The 17,230-nt window shown below is 35.6% G+C and overlaps 1 non-coding gene across 1 annotated transcript; it reads left to right on the top strand.

The window, feature by feature from the left end:
- The first annotated feature begins 2,428 nt into the window (after window positions 1–2,428).
- LOC131654477 (small nucleolar RNA snoR69Y) lies at window positions 2,429–2,524 on the top strand. Its single transcript, XR_009299508.1, has one exon. It is a non-coding gene; the product is annotated as a small nucleolar RNA snoR69Y (small nucleolar RNA).
- The last annotated feature ends 14,706 nt before the right edge of the window (window positions 2,525–17,230 follow it).

The raw sequence follows: 17,230 nt of genomic DNA, 5'->3' as shown, positions 1-17,230 counted from the left end.
TATTCCAAACAGAATACAACTATTACAACAATGGTTTACATGAGGTAAAACTATCCATAACACAAACATTAGCTAGCGAACCTGATTACAAGAATAAAACTAGATAGCAAAATAAAAGATGTCGAGCGAATCTTTACAATCTTTAATAAATAATTGAAATGAATGACAAATGATAAATAATATAATTTCCATCTGATAAGTAGACTATTGAAATAAAGTGGTTTTTTCAAGCTGAAACACAATTTAGATGGGTCAATTGCAAAACACATAACAATTTTATTTACGATAGGAATCCTCTAAAGACCATATCAAAAATATTTAGAGGTTTATGTTCATGTAGTCAGAACTGAAATAATTAGGCTTGTGAAATCCATAACAAATGCAAGGGGATGTTCCACGTTTCACATAGGTGTCATGTCACCATTCTTAAATGGGCCAATTAAGAAACTGCTTTTTGTCACTCAACCACCAGGATTTGAAATCAAAGAAAAGGAATACATGTTATATAGGTTGAACAAAACACTTTATGGACTGAAACAAACATCTAGAGCCTTAAACAAGATAATACATGGATTTCGAGTGCAATTGGGCTTTAGCAAATGAATGGTTGAGCAGGGTGTGTATATGCAAGAAACAAAATCTAGCATAATTATGATATGTTTGTATGTTGATGATCCACTTGTAATTGGAAGTAACAAATATGAGATAAAGAGATTCAAGGAACAAAATCTGATAAGACTGATATAAGCATGATATCTTAATTTTGACAAATGAAAATTCTCAACGCCTTTAAAGGATTGACGCAACACCACAAAATTATATTGATGAAAATCAAAAGGTTTAAGATGAAAAAATGTATCCTCTTCTAGAGAAACGAGACAAGGAAGAAAAGGTGGATTCCATAATCTTCAAGCAAATTGCTAATTCTTTTAGATGTTTATTCCACAACAAACAAACATTTTATTTGGTATAGATTTAATGAGCAGGTTTTGCAGATAGAAGAGTATTGAGGGACATAATGGACTAACAAGTTTTATTTCTAAAATTTGGAAAGAACTTTGACCCAAAGATCATCATGCAAACCATAGTATACAGTAGGATCCTATGTTGCATATCAGACCATATGGATAAAGTCAATTCTAAAGAAATTGAAGATTGAAGTCAAGAGGCCAATCAAATTGCAAATTGACAACAAGTAAACTAGAAATCTATAAAAGAATCCAGTATGATAGATCATACCTATTGGAGAAAAGTTCTATATCTTGAGGGAGCAAGTCAATCAAAAAAAACTAAAGATTGCACAATACCCTACATTTGCACGTGTTGTAGATGTGCAAACCAAAGTGTTTAAGACTGACAAATTTCTTATTTTAGTGAATGAATTATGTGTATTTGTTGTCAATTGGTTGTTATAAGATTGAGTTCAATCAAGGAAAGCTAGAGCCGAACATTTATTCAAACCAGAAAACTTGTGTGGAGTGGAAGTTATGCGTGTTAAAAAAGTGGGTTAAGTATGCTTTTGGTCCCTATAAATATCTCGAATTTCATTTTTATGCATGCAGTTTTAGTCACTACTATTTTTTAAGATTTTGAAAAACTATTTAATTACCCTTAAAATTTAAATTTTTGAATAATTTTTTCCATATGTGTTTAGAATATTATAAAATATTGTTTTACCAAATTATATAATTTTTTAAAATGAGAAGAATTAAATATGAATATTTTAAATTTCAAAAGATAATGATAGAAGTAATGCAAATCTCGACTTAGAAATCAAATTTTGAGTTTTTTTTTCGAGGAACTTTTTATAACGTTGTAAACATATCTGTAAAATAATCATTCAAAAATACACATCGATTTAACAGTAGAAATTAAAACTACGTGCATAATAATTTTGTGGGGACTAATATATGTCATATTTTTTAATAGGAACTAAAAATAAATTTTAAAATATTTATAGGAACAAAAAACATACGTAAAAAAAATAAATTTGATATTTTTCAATTTTTCTACTAACAATAATACAATTAATTATAGGAGATGAGGGGGGTAAATTATTGTAAAAACTAATTGGGCCGGAAAAAAATACATGGGCTTTTCTTTCCCTCTCAATACATTTTCGACCCAAAACTATTCATATTTTATGTAACCCTAGCAACTGTTCCGTTGTATATAATCCCACAAGTCCAACAATTTCATAAGCTAAGCGGCCGATCTTTCTTCTCACCTTTGTTTTACTTTGTTTTCACATTTTTCCCCTCTGAGCAATTGCATATTTTTAATCAAGGAAATCATAGTTGAGAGGTTTTTAAATTCCTTCCTCTTTGATTTTCTCTACTGTGTTTCTTTGGTTAAAGATATTCATTGGTTCATCGATTAGCTTTGTAGGTTTTTTGTTTTGTTTTCAAACACTGATCTCAGTTTCTGCTTTCGTTGCTGTGATGATAATGTGTATCCCAGCTCATTATGAGGCTTTTATGTAAGGCCTGGGAATTGAATCTTCCACATCTATCTGAGCTTTCTTCCCTTATCAGTTATAATTTTTATTATATAATTTTTTAATTTCTAGTGTTGTTTAGATTTATTGTTTTTGATGTATCGTCAATAATTTTTGAAATTTATTTTTTAAAAAATTGCACTTATTATTTTTAAGTTTGAAAACTAATTCTCCATCTTTGTTAAATTAACACTACAAAAATAAGTGTAGACTAATTTATTTTTTAATATATTTTGCTGGGGGAGTTTCGTTGTGCCTCATGCAAGTACATAAATTTTTTATTTTAAAGTAAAATATATCGTCTTACTATTAAAGTTTAACTTTATTTTTGATTTTTCTATTTGAAGGTGTTGCAATGTCGATTGATATAAAGTTTAACTATATTTTTGATTTTTCTATTTGAAGGTGTTGCAATGTCGATTGATATATTATTTTTAATGTGCTGATATTGTTTAGAAATTTTCAAATTAAAAGTCTAGAATATTTTAATTAATATAAATGGTTATTAATTTGTAAAATGAAAAATATTTAATTTAGTTTATTTTTTCTGATTCATAAATATTATAAAGTTATTAAATAATATTATTAAATTTATTTTTGAATAAGAACTTATATAATAAAAATAAAAGATATTAACCCAAATCCAATAAAAAATGGGAGGGGTCGATTTAAAAATGGGAGGGGTTCGACTTTGAAAACTATTGTCTGAGCATCGACTTTGAAAACTATTGTCTGAGCATCGACTTTGAAAACTATTGTCCGAGTCTCGACTTTGAAAACTATAAAACTATTGTTTGAGTCTCGACTCTATTGTTTGAGTCTCGACTCTATTGTTTGAGTCTCGACTCTATTGTTTGAGTCTCGACTCTATTGTTTGAGTCTCGACTCTATTGTTTGAGTCTCGACTTTGAAAATAATAAAACTATTGTTTGAGTCTCAACTCTATTGTTTGAGTCTCGACTTTGAAAACTATTGTCTGAGTCTCGACTTTGAAAACTATTGTCTGAGTCTCGACTTTGAAAGAGGCTCGACTTTAAAAACTATTGTTCGAGGAAATGGCTTATCCGAGGAAATGGCTTGGCTTTGAAAACAATGTTCTTCGAAGAAATGGCTAAAAACGAGATGGTAAAAAATAGTGTTTATGAATTTAAGGGTTAATAACAAATGTATTTATAGGGATGAAAAAATAAGGTGTGTTTAGTTGGAATTAAAAAAATGAAAAATAGACAGTATTTTTCAAATTCATAACAGTCCATAATGTCGAGAAAATAAATATGATGATTATGACTCTGCACTTAATATTTTTCATCAATTTTCCTACCACTTTTCAACCTCAACATTACATTTATTTATTTATTATGTAATCATGTAATTTAATGTCTAAGTGGGTGTCATTTGAGGTTTCAGTTGCGGGTTTCAAACTACCAAAATCCGCATCTAAACCCAATTGACTCGGATTGGAGTGCGGGTGAGTCCCACGGGTTTGGTCTGCATGCCATCCCTAGCCATGAATAAGTGTTTTAGGAGTACGAGATCATACCATGAATAATAGACTACACAAGAATTAGACGACCCGCAATCGAGATAAGAGATCCTTTTCTCGAAGAAAGGTTTAACAAAATTGTCCGTTAAGGGCGACAATTGAATGGATTTAGCTCTCCTTTTGAAGAAAAGAAGGCCTAAATAAGTGAAAGGCAATGAACCTTTCATGAAACCCATGGTGGCGATGATGTTGTTGTTAGGTGGAGATTTCGACAATCGGAGACAAAGTATTTTAGATGATGTGTTTTGAAGAGAAAATAGGAAATGGTCATGCAAAGCCATTCCTCAAAAGTTTCTTCGTATGAGTTTTTTCTCTACGTCGACTTGGAGCTTACACCGGAAAAAGTCTTCGAAGTCTTGAAAATAAGGATCGAGGATAGTTCGAAAGATATATATTTCGATAAGTCACGTTGGTTGCGTTCCGAAGCTTCGAGCAGGAATATTTCCGAAGCTTCGGTACAGAAATTACTCAAAAATACTCAAGTACCAAACGTAAGAGAAAGAGTTTTGCTGAGAATGTACGTGTAACACAATATCATTTTCAATGTTATTTTCATTTTATTAATACAAGTCATTTACATATTTTCATCAAATTATTTCATATTACAGTCGAAGCTTTTAACGTTTTTACTTCTCTTTCATATGTTCTTTTACTTTCCTTTTTCTTTTATGTTCTTTCCCTTTAAACTTACATACCTTTGTCAATACAAGTAGATACCCAGTATGAATTTAGTCACAAATATAACATCACTTAGACACATGTCCTAGGATCAATCTAGTCGATCATGTAAGTTACCAAATATATATAAGAATTTGGAGGACTAGCGGTTGTATACCCGAAATCACTGTAAACAAATTGGCATCCCAGCGGGACGGTGTCGAAATGTTTTATCACACATTGTTTTTGTTTCTTCAAAATTGGGTCTTTTGTTGTTTCTTTTGTGAATTTATCTTTGCCATTATTGTATGAACCTTAGGAGTGGTAAGATAGCCAACAATAACCAACCAGTACCCAAAAGAAAATATACTAGAAAGATGGTTAATACTACCAATGATGGAGGGGGACAAAATCCTTCACAAGGATCAGTCACAGTCGTTGCGAGTTCGACGAATGCGTCGACTGCAATCCCTGGTTCACAGGCCATGCCCATATCAACAGGATCTATGGCCACAAATAGTTCTATACCTGTATCCACAGGGTCCATGCCCACAAGTAATTCGACAACCATGCCTATCTTTGTAAGTGCGACAGAGATTCCTTCAATACACAAAATGGACATGTATTGACATATATTGGAAATCAAGCCCAACCTACGACCCCTAGTCCACCAGGGTTCGAAAACCCCAGGCCTTGGAGGGACCAACCCCAATACGGGATGCCAACCTCCTTTGTGTCAGGATTATAAAATAGTACATCTACATACACGCAGCCTGCCATGATAACTTTTTCGCCAATACAAAATTTTGGTTATGGTATGAACCATGTGGGACGAAGTACCCAGAACCAAGGTTTGTCGAACTAATTACCTATACTTACAACTAATAATCAGACAACATTTAGGCAACAAATGGACGCTAGTAACCATGACATGGTAAGAGTGCTTGCCCGAGAAATGAATACCATTTTCCCTCCTTTGATCCAAAATGTCAATAGAACTAACCAAAAAAATACCCAATCCTATCAGCAACTGTCAGCGCATAGCAAATTTTTTTGGGGTCCCTCAACCACCTGGTCGACGTAGGTAAGACCAATTAGCAATTCAGGAGGAAAAACCAACCATTAATTAGGTTCGACCACCCAGACAGGAAGCCGTCGAAAGGGATATGGGGGCAATGGTTGAACAACAGGGGATTCTACATGAAATCCTTGAAGAACAACCCAGAAGGGTAGTAATGATTAACAAAGATCAAATTGCAGACGAAGAGATTCATAGAATTAGGCAGGATAACATGCTGGTGGAAAATAATCTGACTACCATGATCGAAAAATCATGGCATAAAATGGTCTAAACACAGGCTTTAGGAGACCAAATTCTACCTCCCCTCCGACAGAGTATGTTCTCCAAACCGTAACAAGGGGTTGCAAATTCCCAAAATTAAAAAATTCTCAGGAGACACTAGTGAATCTACTATCAAACATGTAGCGAGATATTTGACTGAGGCAGGGGATTTAGCCAATAGTGAAACTCTAAGGATAAAATATTTCCCTAGTTCCTTATCAAAGAATGCTTTTACGTGGTTTACTACATTGCCACCAAATTCTATAGATACATGGACTCGAATAGAGAGGTTGTTTCATGAACAATTCTACATGGGACAAACTAAGATAAGTCTTAAAGAATTGGCCAGCATTAAGAAAAAATTCACTGAACCAATAGATGACTATCTAAATAGGTCTCGTCTATTGAAATCCAGGTGCTTTATAGTAGTTCCTGAACACGAATTAGTAGAAATGGCCGCTGGTGGGCTAGATTATTCTATTTGAAAGAAACTAGATACCAAATATCTAAGAGATATGACCCAATTAGCAGATAGAGTTCGACAAGTCGAACGATTGAAAGCTGAAAAGACTAGAGCAAGTAAGAATCATAAAAAGGAAAGGGTAGCTTATGTCGAGATCGAAGAAGAGGTAACAAAACTCTTCGATAGCTTTAAAGAATTCGAAGTAGATTTGGCGGAATTGAAAGAAGCACCCCATATTCTTGTAAAATGCTCACGCCATCTAATGGCTGCAATTTTGTCGAGACAGAGAAAAGTGATAAATTCCCTAAGAAAACCTGCACATCTGATGTCACCAAATGTGATGAAATTTTTTATTTACTTGTAAAAGATGGTCAAATGATAGTGCCTCCTTATGTTAAAATTCCTCCGATCGAACAGCGAAAGAAAAGAGGCTTTCGTAAATATCATAACTTCTTAGGCCACAAAACCTCACAATGTTTTCTTTTCAGGGATCTTATTCAAAATGCTATCAAAGAGGGAAGGTTGAAGTTTGGCGAGAAATCCAAAAGCCACATGAAGGTCGACGTAGACCCCCTCAACATTGTCGAGACCAACTATGCTGAATCTGTCGATGTCAACATGGTGGACATTGTCGGATTCGAAGAAGACGAAACCAAGGGAGTCGAGGAATCCATCATGGTCTGAGAGCAGGCTACTGAAAGCCTCACCAACATATCTCCTTTCAACACCCCTGTCGAAGAGTTACCTGCAGGTACTCCCAAACTAAGGGCTACTGAGGGCTCTATGGTCGGGATGACTGAGGCTATTGAAGGCCTTAGAATCAAATTCGAAAAGGTGAGGATCGCTGAGGGTCCTAGCCTAGCTGTGAACATGGTGGACCTTAACCAGCCAAGTTTGGAAATGGAAAAAGTCGAGAAGTGTCTCAAACTGGAAAGAGAACAGGCGAGCTTCGGTTACCCAAAAGCTGACGAAAGTCTACGTGACTATTTATGGAGGTGGAACAGTTGAAATGTTGGGATGTTGCTATGTCCCAGGTGCAATATCATGCTGAATCGAAGGATCGCTTAAGCATATGAGAAAGACCAACAAGTCAAAACTCAGGGCAACTGGAGGTAAGAATGTCAGTGGTTGAAAGTTTACCCTAAGCCAGGAGAAAGCCTACTGAGTTTCCTAGTGCGTTGTCACAAGGCTGAGACAGAGTGTTTTTTATGCCCCAGGTGTGGCGCTGCATATGATAGAGAGATGTTTGAAATGTTCGAAAGGATCCCATATGTTTATGGATGGAATCAACATGTTTCAAACCCGAATACCTTCACTTTCGATAAGAGAGAGATCCCAAGAAGGTAAGATAGCCCTCATCCTAAAGTAAACAAGAGGGTTACCTTTAAGCTGCCCGCTGAAGTCCCTACTGATAGGTGGGTCCAGGCAGAGATTATTGGCAAGAAAATATAAGAGAAGTGTGTGTTTAGAAAAAATTTAGAGTTCCATTAGTAAGACATACTTTTCAATGATTCTTGTACAAATGTATGCAAAGTGTTTCTGAAAATATTTTGAAAAAGAGTGAGGTGTAAAAAGCATTGGTTTGAATTGTTGTGAGCAAGCATTTAAGAGTTACTTACCCTTAGTTTATAAGATCTTTCTTGTACTTATTACTTTTCATGAGTGATAGTATTATCCATACCATTTATGGGTAGTTAGTCCTATATATTGGATGTGAAGGGGCATCTAAGGGTCATCGAATGGTCATAGAAGGCAACATGTAAAGATAACTTAGCAATTTGAAGGGACTATCATCGTTTTATCGTAGCGTCTTCGAGGGACAAGATCATTTTCTCGTTGGCAACTCCAAGGGACTGTGATTTTTATATCGGAGGGACTATGATGATTTGAATTGTTGGCAACATTTGCTAAGATATCCCTACGCTCGAGGGACTTGACCATTATAATCGAAAGGCAACAAAGAGGGGATACCCTAAAGATGAGTGTGTGAATAGGAAAAAGGAGTGTGTTGTTTTCAGTTATTTATCTTGAAGTTAGTGAGCTATGTTCAGTTGTTATCTTGCCATACAATCCTATTAAACATTCATCTAAGCAGTTTATATGGTGCAGAAAGTAAAGACAGAAATAGGGCCCTAGTTACTATTACATGGCCTTGGGAGTGATACAATTATAAACCCAACAATAAAAGAGGTGCGGAAAATAAAAACCATTTAAGGTTATTACAATCCATGTACAGTTACAATTATATATATAAAAAATGCGCAACTAAAAATCAAGAATCGAGAAGTTTTTGAGGTTTAGGAGAGAAGGAAATTAGGGTTTGAAAATAAATCAAAGCTAAAATTAATTAAAACCTATTTTTAACCTAAATACTAACTAATTATTAAATTAAAATTAATCCTAATTAATTATATACACTAACTAGCCTAATTAATTAAAATAATTAACTAAAACTAAGGTCTAATTAATTTTACCCTAAAATTAGCCCAAATCCTAATTTATTAAGTTAATTAAAATTATGTTTAGTGATAAAATCAAATTGAAGGAGAAACAAATATTTTTTGTGTTTTTTGTTGATTTTTATGGTTATTAAATGAAAAAAATAATAAAAAAAACCTAATTACTAAATTAATTAAAACCTAAAAACCTATTTTTTTTTGGTACTTTATGGTTAATAAAAAAAGTTAATTAAAAAAAAGTTAGTAAAAAATAAATTTAAAAGAAGAAATAAAAATAAAGAAGGAAAAAGAAAATAAATAGGTCTGTACTGCAAACAATGGAGGGATGTTAAGAACAAGAAGTCAGGCCCAATAAGAGAAAGCCCATAGCTCTTGCAACTGATCCAGTGTGATGGATCTCTGAGGTTCCATGGTGTGGAATGCGTGTGATCCTTCAGATCTAATTTCAGTGGAGATCCAAGGGCTCAGAATTGAAAGCGCATCATGGTCATGCGTGAGGTGAGAGCATCAGATCTGTGAGCAAACTATAACATTCAATTGTAAAAAAAATAAAGTGTCAAGGGTAGGGTTCGAACCCAGGCCCTTACACTTGTAACGCCCATAAATGTGTTTTTCAGATTAATTGTGATGTTTGCTACATTTCCCTAATTTTACCGTTTTTGAGTCGAGTCAGTCGGTAAATATTAATTATGTTAATATTTTACTTATTACTTTCCATGTGTGTAATTATTATGTTTTGGGTGTTAATTGGTTAGAATTAATGTTTAGTAACATTTGGGCCAAAATTAGAATTTATGAAAGTTGAGTGGGGGATAATGAGAAGTAGAGAAATAGAAAAAGATATAGAGAGAAAAAGAGATATTTTGAGATATTTTGGGAAAGAAAGAAAGAGAGCTTGTGAAGAGAAGAGAAAGAAGAGAAAAACAAAGAGAAGAAGGGAAGTGTAGGAATCCAAACCAAGCTAGAGCCAAGAATCTAACCAAGGTAAGGGGGATGAATCTAGTTTATCTTGATTGTATGGTTCTTATAGTTTTGTGTGTTTTGTTCTTGTTCTTGCTCTTTTCTAAGCTTGATCAACAATGGTAAATTGGGTGTTTTGTGAGCTTTGAAGTTATAAACTTGATTTTGTGGTGTGTATGTGTACTATGATGATAGATATTCCCATGGATCATGTTTGTTTTTCATTTCTCCATGTTTTCTTGCTCATGAAGAAATTGTTAGGTTATTGACATTTAGTGAGTGAGCCATGGATCATTGATTGATAGAGTGAATATATGGCATGTATGGGTTGTGTAGGATGTGTAGGGAAGCTTATTTGAGGTTTTGAGAGGATTGGATGGGATTTTGCAGGTCTGTAGCAGAACTGATTTTTCTAGGTTTACGCAGGTCCGCTGAGCGGAGGGGGTCCGCTGAGCGGAGGTCCTTTTGCAGGAAAATCTATGTGAAGGTCCGCTGAGCGGAGGTTCTGTATTTTTGTTTGATGATTTCCTGTCTGGGTCCGCTGAGCGGAGCTCAAGCGGACTGTGCGAAATTTTTGTTTTCCAAACTTCGTTTTGTTGTATCTTTTGAACCGTAGGTCGTTTCTACGCGCCGTTTGAAGTATTATGAGAACCCTTGAGTATGCTTTATGATAAAGAGGAGTGTGTTGGTGGTTGAATGATTTTTCATAAATGTATTTTGTGAAATGATATTTGCTAATCAAGTATGTTTTGACGATATATGTGTGCTGTGTGAATATGAACGCCTGAGTGGCAATTTTGATGATGTATTCGTGTGAATTAATATAACCGGTGTGATGTGGATATGTGACCGAGTTATATTATTGTTGTTGTTGTTATGTAATCGAGTCGTTTGTATGCACAACATAACATTTCAATACGTTAATGGCGGAATGCTGTTAACAGATGGCCTGCGGGCATTGGTTACCAGTAGGGGCTTAATGCTCGGTAACGGTATATTAGCCTGAGTGGCAAGAGGTCATCAGTGGGAGCTAAATGCTCGATGACGACAGCCTGCGGGCTTCCTGAGTGGAATAAAGTCCCAGCATAATGCTTGGCAGGTGTATTTGTCATAATGACAAGGAGGAGTTTTACTCCGGATTTGGTACCACATGCATACGCATAGTCGAGTCTCATTCATCATCGTCAGTCTTTATAATTTATGTTATCATTCATGTACCGCATTACTTATATATTGACTGTGGTTGACTTATTGGATTATCTTGTTATATGATTCTTAATGATATTTGTGGGCATTACTATATTGATCATGCTTTCATTATGAATTATATTCTCACCCTTCTGCCTTAATGTTACCTACTCGTGGGTAATGTGCAGGTGATCCGTAAGTGTAGGTGCTCTCTTTGTAGTCGTCCGTTTTGGTGTCGTCCGCTCGTGATACGTAACACCTAGGGGGGATCGAACACTTATTTTGTAGATAATGCTTATAGGATCCTTTTGATGTATATTTGATCCTTTAGATGCATTCGTATTATGTATTTTGGATACCTTCTCATACGGTGTATTTTGGAGGAATGTTGTGGATATTTTGTTTACCGATGCATATATATAAGTATGAATACATTCAGGTGTTTATGTGTATCCGTCCTCTTTGATTATTTGTGTTACGCATCTTTTGCGAGTATGTTATGTTTGGTTATGTGGTTACTTAAGTGTAACGCCCTAATTGTTTTTATGAATTTAATTTTTATACTCTGATATTTGTACCTATATGCCTGGGTAGAATTGGGGTGTTACATTAGTGGTATCAGAGCGAGTCGGTCTTGTCCGACCAAGTGTCGTGTCGTTTGGTCTAACAATTCTTGTGTTTTTTTTTGGGCTTACTTCTCTTGGTGTCATCGTCCTCTTCTTTTTTCTTACCCAGAATTTGCTACGAATTTACCATAAATTTGCTATGGTTTTGCTACAGTTTGTTTGTAGTAAATCCTGGAAATTCAAACCTGCAAAAAAACGCATCAAATCAAACAAAGGAAAGCCCTATCTTGCTTAAAATTTCGCCATGAGTTCAAAAATGGCATTAGTTTGGCTTAAAATCCCATGGATTATATGGTTCAAAGCTCACAACTCTTTATGCCCTAACAATGGTAGATTCATGTTCTTGCGTCAAAGCTTTGTTCTAATGATCCAGATGCCTTCTAAATAGTGTCAGGAACCTAAACAAACCATTAGTTTACATTGAAATGGATTAAAACACGAGATACGAAAATTCAAGAATATGTATGAAGTTGGTGATTATGACATGTGATTTTCAGACGTGATCATGGCTTAAAGACTACCTAGACCTACCTTATAATCTCTTAGAAGTTGAATGTAATGAATGGGAGGCCCTGAATCTTGTTGAAAACAATTTTTTCTTGTGCCCTAATTTTGAGAATTTTTTGTGAGTTTAGGGTTGCTTCTTGAGACTAGGGTTTCGTGTCCTCTAATGTTGAATGAGTTGTGGTTATATGGAGGAGTGAATTAGGGTTGAAAGAATTGGAAGGAAATCATGTTTTGATTGGAAGAAAATTTGATTTGATTTTTGTATGAAATCTTTCCAATTTTAGGTCCAATCTATTTTAAGCCTCTTTCTCACGTGTTAGTGGCCCTTGGATTGATTAGGGATTGATCAAGATATTTGGAAAATGATTATATGATTTTTTTATACTTTAATTATGTTTTTATTTGATTTTATTTGAATTTAAATGGATAAATTTAAAATAAAAAAAATAAAAATCATGAAATAAAGATAAATGGGTCTATGGGCCTTTTATGGGATCCTCATCACGTTCATAACTCAAAAATAAAGGCCCATTACCCAAAAAATCAAAATTCCTCACTTAGGGTTTCATGCCTTTTCCAAAATTTACCCAACTTCTAACAACAATAACTCTCTCAATTTTTATCATATGGAAATGATCTTGTACTTTTTGAAAAGATCAAGATGTCCTCTACAATCCCCTTTGGAAGATTTTTTGCATTTGAAGATTTCATTTTGAAGATATTGGCCCTGACAAAAAATGGCTTTTTGTAGACTTTTAGAAATAACTATAATGTTTTGGTCTATATCTTTCAAATGAAGCATCTTTGGCTAAGCCCTTAGTTAGACAAAGTTGTAGAGAATTGAATTTCCTTCAAAATAAGGTTTGGTTGAGAAATTTATGATAAATTATGTGAAAGTTATTGCTGGTCAAAGTTTAGTTGACTTTTGCCTTAAAAAACCCTAATTAAGAAACTTTGGTTTTTGATGATATTTGAGCTTTTATTGATGAATCATGATCAATCCTTTATAAAATGATGAATGTGACTTCAAATGATTGATGTTGACCAAAAATCATGACTTTTGACTGTATGTTAACCACAATAGACTTTTTGCCTGATACAGTTGACTATTGGTCAACTGACTGATCAAACTTATGATTCAAGGCCTGGAACTTCACATCATATGAGACACCATGGAGTCCACTTGAAGTCTTAGAAGTCCAATTACCTTGGGAAAATTCAAAACCCTAGTTAGAGGTTTGTTGTTTAGGAGAAGTATGGGTTTGCCCAACTCATGTGTAGTCTAGAGCCACCAATGAGCTTGTGAATTTGAAACTAATTGTATTGAATGTGGGAGGGAAAATTTGAGGGTGCAACACTTGTCTTCAAGAAATTAAAATTTTGACAGAGTAACATACAAAGTCAAGCACATAGGAATCCAAAATGGTAATATTCAAATGGAACATGCCAAAATGGCGCTGTCTTAATAGTATACAACCCAAATTAAAAGTTAAACAAAAAATCCATGATCATTGCCAAAACATAAAGCTGGGAAATGGTACAAAAAAAAATTCATAGTAATCAAAATGGAGATTCAAAGCTATTACAAAAACAGTCAAACATTAAAGTCAGCAGGGAGGAAAGCTTTCATCTAAGCATATTGAGAAGCAGATACGGCCAAGCGACACTCGATCACACTTTGTTGCCTCTTCAACTCTTTGATCTCGGTCTCCAATTGTTAGGCCTTTTCGATATGTTAAATTCTAGCTTGAATGTCTTCAATTAATTCTTGGCTATCGACTTTGCAGATCTCATCCTGACAATCCTTCCCAGCTTTTATCTGTTGCTTCATTCGTTCGATTTACTATTCCCATTCGACGATATTTTGTTCACAAGTTTTGTATTCCTCTTCATACTTTGAGCGTTGGGTTTCCACATCTTCAACTTTGATGCTAGAAGCATTAGCAGCATCCCATGAGGAAGAATGAGCATTCACTATAATAGTGATCTTATTAAGAGTATCTTGTTTGTGAAGTTGATCTGCTTGGAGCTGATCGATCAAGAATCTCAATGCTATCATTACTTTGGAAACTTCTCCAGAAACACTCAATACATCAACTTTCTTCAGCAAATCCTTAAGTCCAAAATAGATATTGACATTATCATTTATAGCTTGAATTAAGTTGATGTTAAACACCTTTTCCTTAATTTGACGAAGGAGACTTTTGCTAGCTTTCTCCACAGGCTTACCCCCAGAAATTGTTGAAGATGTCCCACCTTTCTCAGAAGAACTACTCCTCGCATTCATCATGGCCTTAAGAAAACTTACAGGGTTTGTTGCCTTGAGATCAGCAAGTTCAGCCTGGGAAAAGTTTCGAGAAGCAGTAGTTGAGGTAGTTGTAGGGTGTGTGTCCGTCCCGAAAAGTTACTTCGATTTGTCTTCCCCCTCTAGTTTGTTCGAAGCCTCGCTGAAGGGTTCATCTTCTTTTACTAGTTTATCTTCTTCGTCCCCGTCAGATTGTTCGTCACCTTCATCTATGTTCGACAAGTGCTGGTCTTCTTCCATTTCATCATCTTGTCCTTGAGGTGGGATTTCAGGAGACGAATCATATTTGGGTGTCGGTTCGACGAAGTCAAATTTTTAGATTATTTTTCAATACTTCGTCACTCTCAGTATCTGAATCTGTTGAAGTCTGTGGAGGAGGATTAGGTTGAAGTATTGCTCCTTGAGAGGGCATTACAAAGAAAAAGTCGCTAAGTTCGCTATTTGACCCTTTGAAAGATCCTTTGGTAGATAAAAGAGGAATCGAACGAGAATTTGTACTTGTAGGTTTGTCAAGTTTTAGGCTTGAGGTAGCAGTTCCAGCAACATCATCCTACACAAGTGAAACAACATGAGTCACTAGAATCGAAAGCAAGCCAAAAGCCTATATGATGAAAATCTTGGTTTACCTTGGGATTAGTATTATCTGGGCCAGAGTTATGACTTTCAACAATCGTTGCAGTCCCAACAGTCCTCAGAGGTTGCACCTCTAGGATTTTCTAGGTAATCGAAACATCAGGCTTCGATGTTATAGAGGTTTTCTCGTGAGCCACATGAATCGAAGTCTTGTGTTTCTTCCTGATGATCAGTTTTGACTGTGTAGGAGATATGTCTTTAGGGTCAGACTCAAGCTGTATGCTTTCCTGCGTGGCTTTTATTTTTGGAGTTGAGGGAGGTTTTCGAGCAGTCTGAAATAAGAGATGTTAGTATTTGCAATAATAGATTGAGATGTGCAGATAAAGAGTCAAATGATTACCACATGTTCGAATTTGCTGGTGTTGGTGTCTTCACTAGATTTCTTGTCTTTAGAAGTAGTAGCAGTTCTTCGAGCAGTAGTCGCCTTGTCTTTGATGAATTGTCTTTGATCAATAACTGAAGTCAAACAAAGAAAGCAAAAGGTTAATACAGTAGATCCAAGAGAGACATAAAAGAATAGCGGAATTGAAATATTCTCCTGTTCCACACCTTCAGGTATCGGAGTTAGAACACGAAAGTGTTCGAGGCCAATATGAATATGTCCTTGGAAACTGTCCAAAGTGTGCTTAGTCGAAACCACTTGGTCGGTACTTTTTTTGGACTCCTCGCGAAGAATTTTTACAGCATCCTCACAGACGAACCAGTCTGGGAACAGAGGACTTAAAGCCACACCAAAGTGAGCACTCAGTAGTCGAGGGAATTTTGGAGAATACAGTTTGAAAGTCGTTTCATAATGTTGTTCAGGATGAACGTCAGAAGGCAATTTCAGACTCTCCAATTTTTTAGAAAAGTTTTCATGTAAGGTAAAAGCTGCTCCGCGAATGGTTCGACTAAGATCATCTGGTCTGTAGGTAGTTTTGAAATATTTCTGAAACGCTTGAATTTCCTTGATATGCGTCGTAGTACCTTTTTTGAAGCGCTTCTGCGTAGAAGCAAAAGCTGTAATTAGTTGTTTCAAAAGGGTAGGTACGTCAAAGATTTCCTTGTCGTAATAACTGGACCGCCACGTAGAAAACTCTTGGGTACAATTGAAGGAAGTCTTGAAGGAGACGGGTGTGAGAGAAATAATCCCAATGTATCTAGCAGTCCTTGATTTGAAAGCTTTCTTTAGTCGAAAACATATAATGAATACACATATGGCTCTTCTTCTCATACATGGACTTTGGCTTGATTTGAATGAGACAAAACTATCTCGAAACCAGATTGGTTTGGTAACTCAGAAGATGATAATGGCTCTTCGTAGTCATCTATCTGTGAGGTCGCATATTGGGGGTTAAGAATTCTCCCCAAATAGCCATCAATTCAGCTTGGTGTTCTGGAATGGGAGCAGGGAACTCTCGAGTGAACCATTCTTGGCCTATGTTTATTTCAGCGAAAGGATCCATCGAGGGAGTAAAATTATAACGTTTGGTGAACGTCATCATATAAGATCGAAAGGCTTCAGGCAACTGTCCTCCTTCGTTTTGGGAATTCAAATACGCCAATATGGTTCCTTCGACCATTCTGTTTTTGATATCTTCATCATCTTCGTCGACAAAACCCTTTTTTGGTAAAGCAGCTTTGAATGTGGCGTTTAACCACAACTGAAGTAACCAAAAGGGCCCAATAAACAATAGAGAAGTTCCTGCTTTATAAGCCTTCAAGAGATCTGCAGATTCGCCAAAGGACTCATAAAGATATCTGAGAATCATCTGGCTCAAGTCAACATTCCTACCAGAGTTGAGTTGGTTCTCCATGGCTAAGTATCTCTTCGCCACTTGTATAGACCTTGAACAAAAGACACATCTCGACAGCCAGAGTTCCAGGAAGGCAACATGTTCTTCGTTGGAGACGTTAGCACTATCCTTATTATGGTGTTTCGCACTAAAACTTAATGGTATCCACATCCATATAGTTGGGGTCAAAATCTTCTCCAATTGGGCGAAACCCAGTAATGGGAGCCATATCGAAGAGTGTGGGTGTAACCATTCCGCATGGAAGGTGGAAAGTG

Source organism: Vicia villosa, linkage group LG2 (genome assembly GCF_029867415.1).
Source record: "Vicia villosa cultivar HV-30 ecotype Madison, WI linkage group LG2, Vvil1.0, whole genome shotgun sequence".
Taxonomy (NCBI): Eukaryota; Viridiplantae; Streptophyta; class Magnoliopsida; order Fabales; family Fabaceae; genus Vicia; species Vicia villosa.
This window is presented reverse-complemented; position numbering and strand designations above follow the sequence as displayed.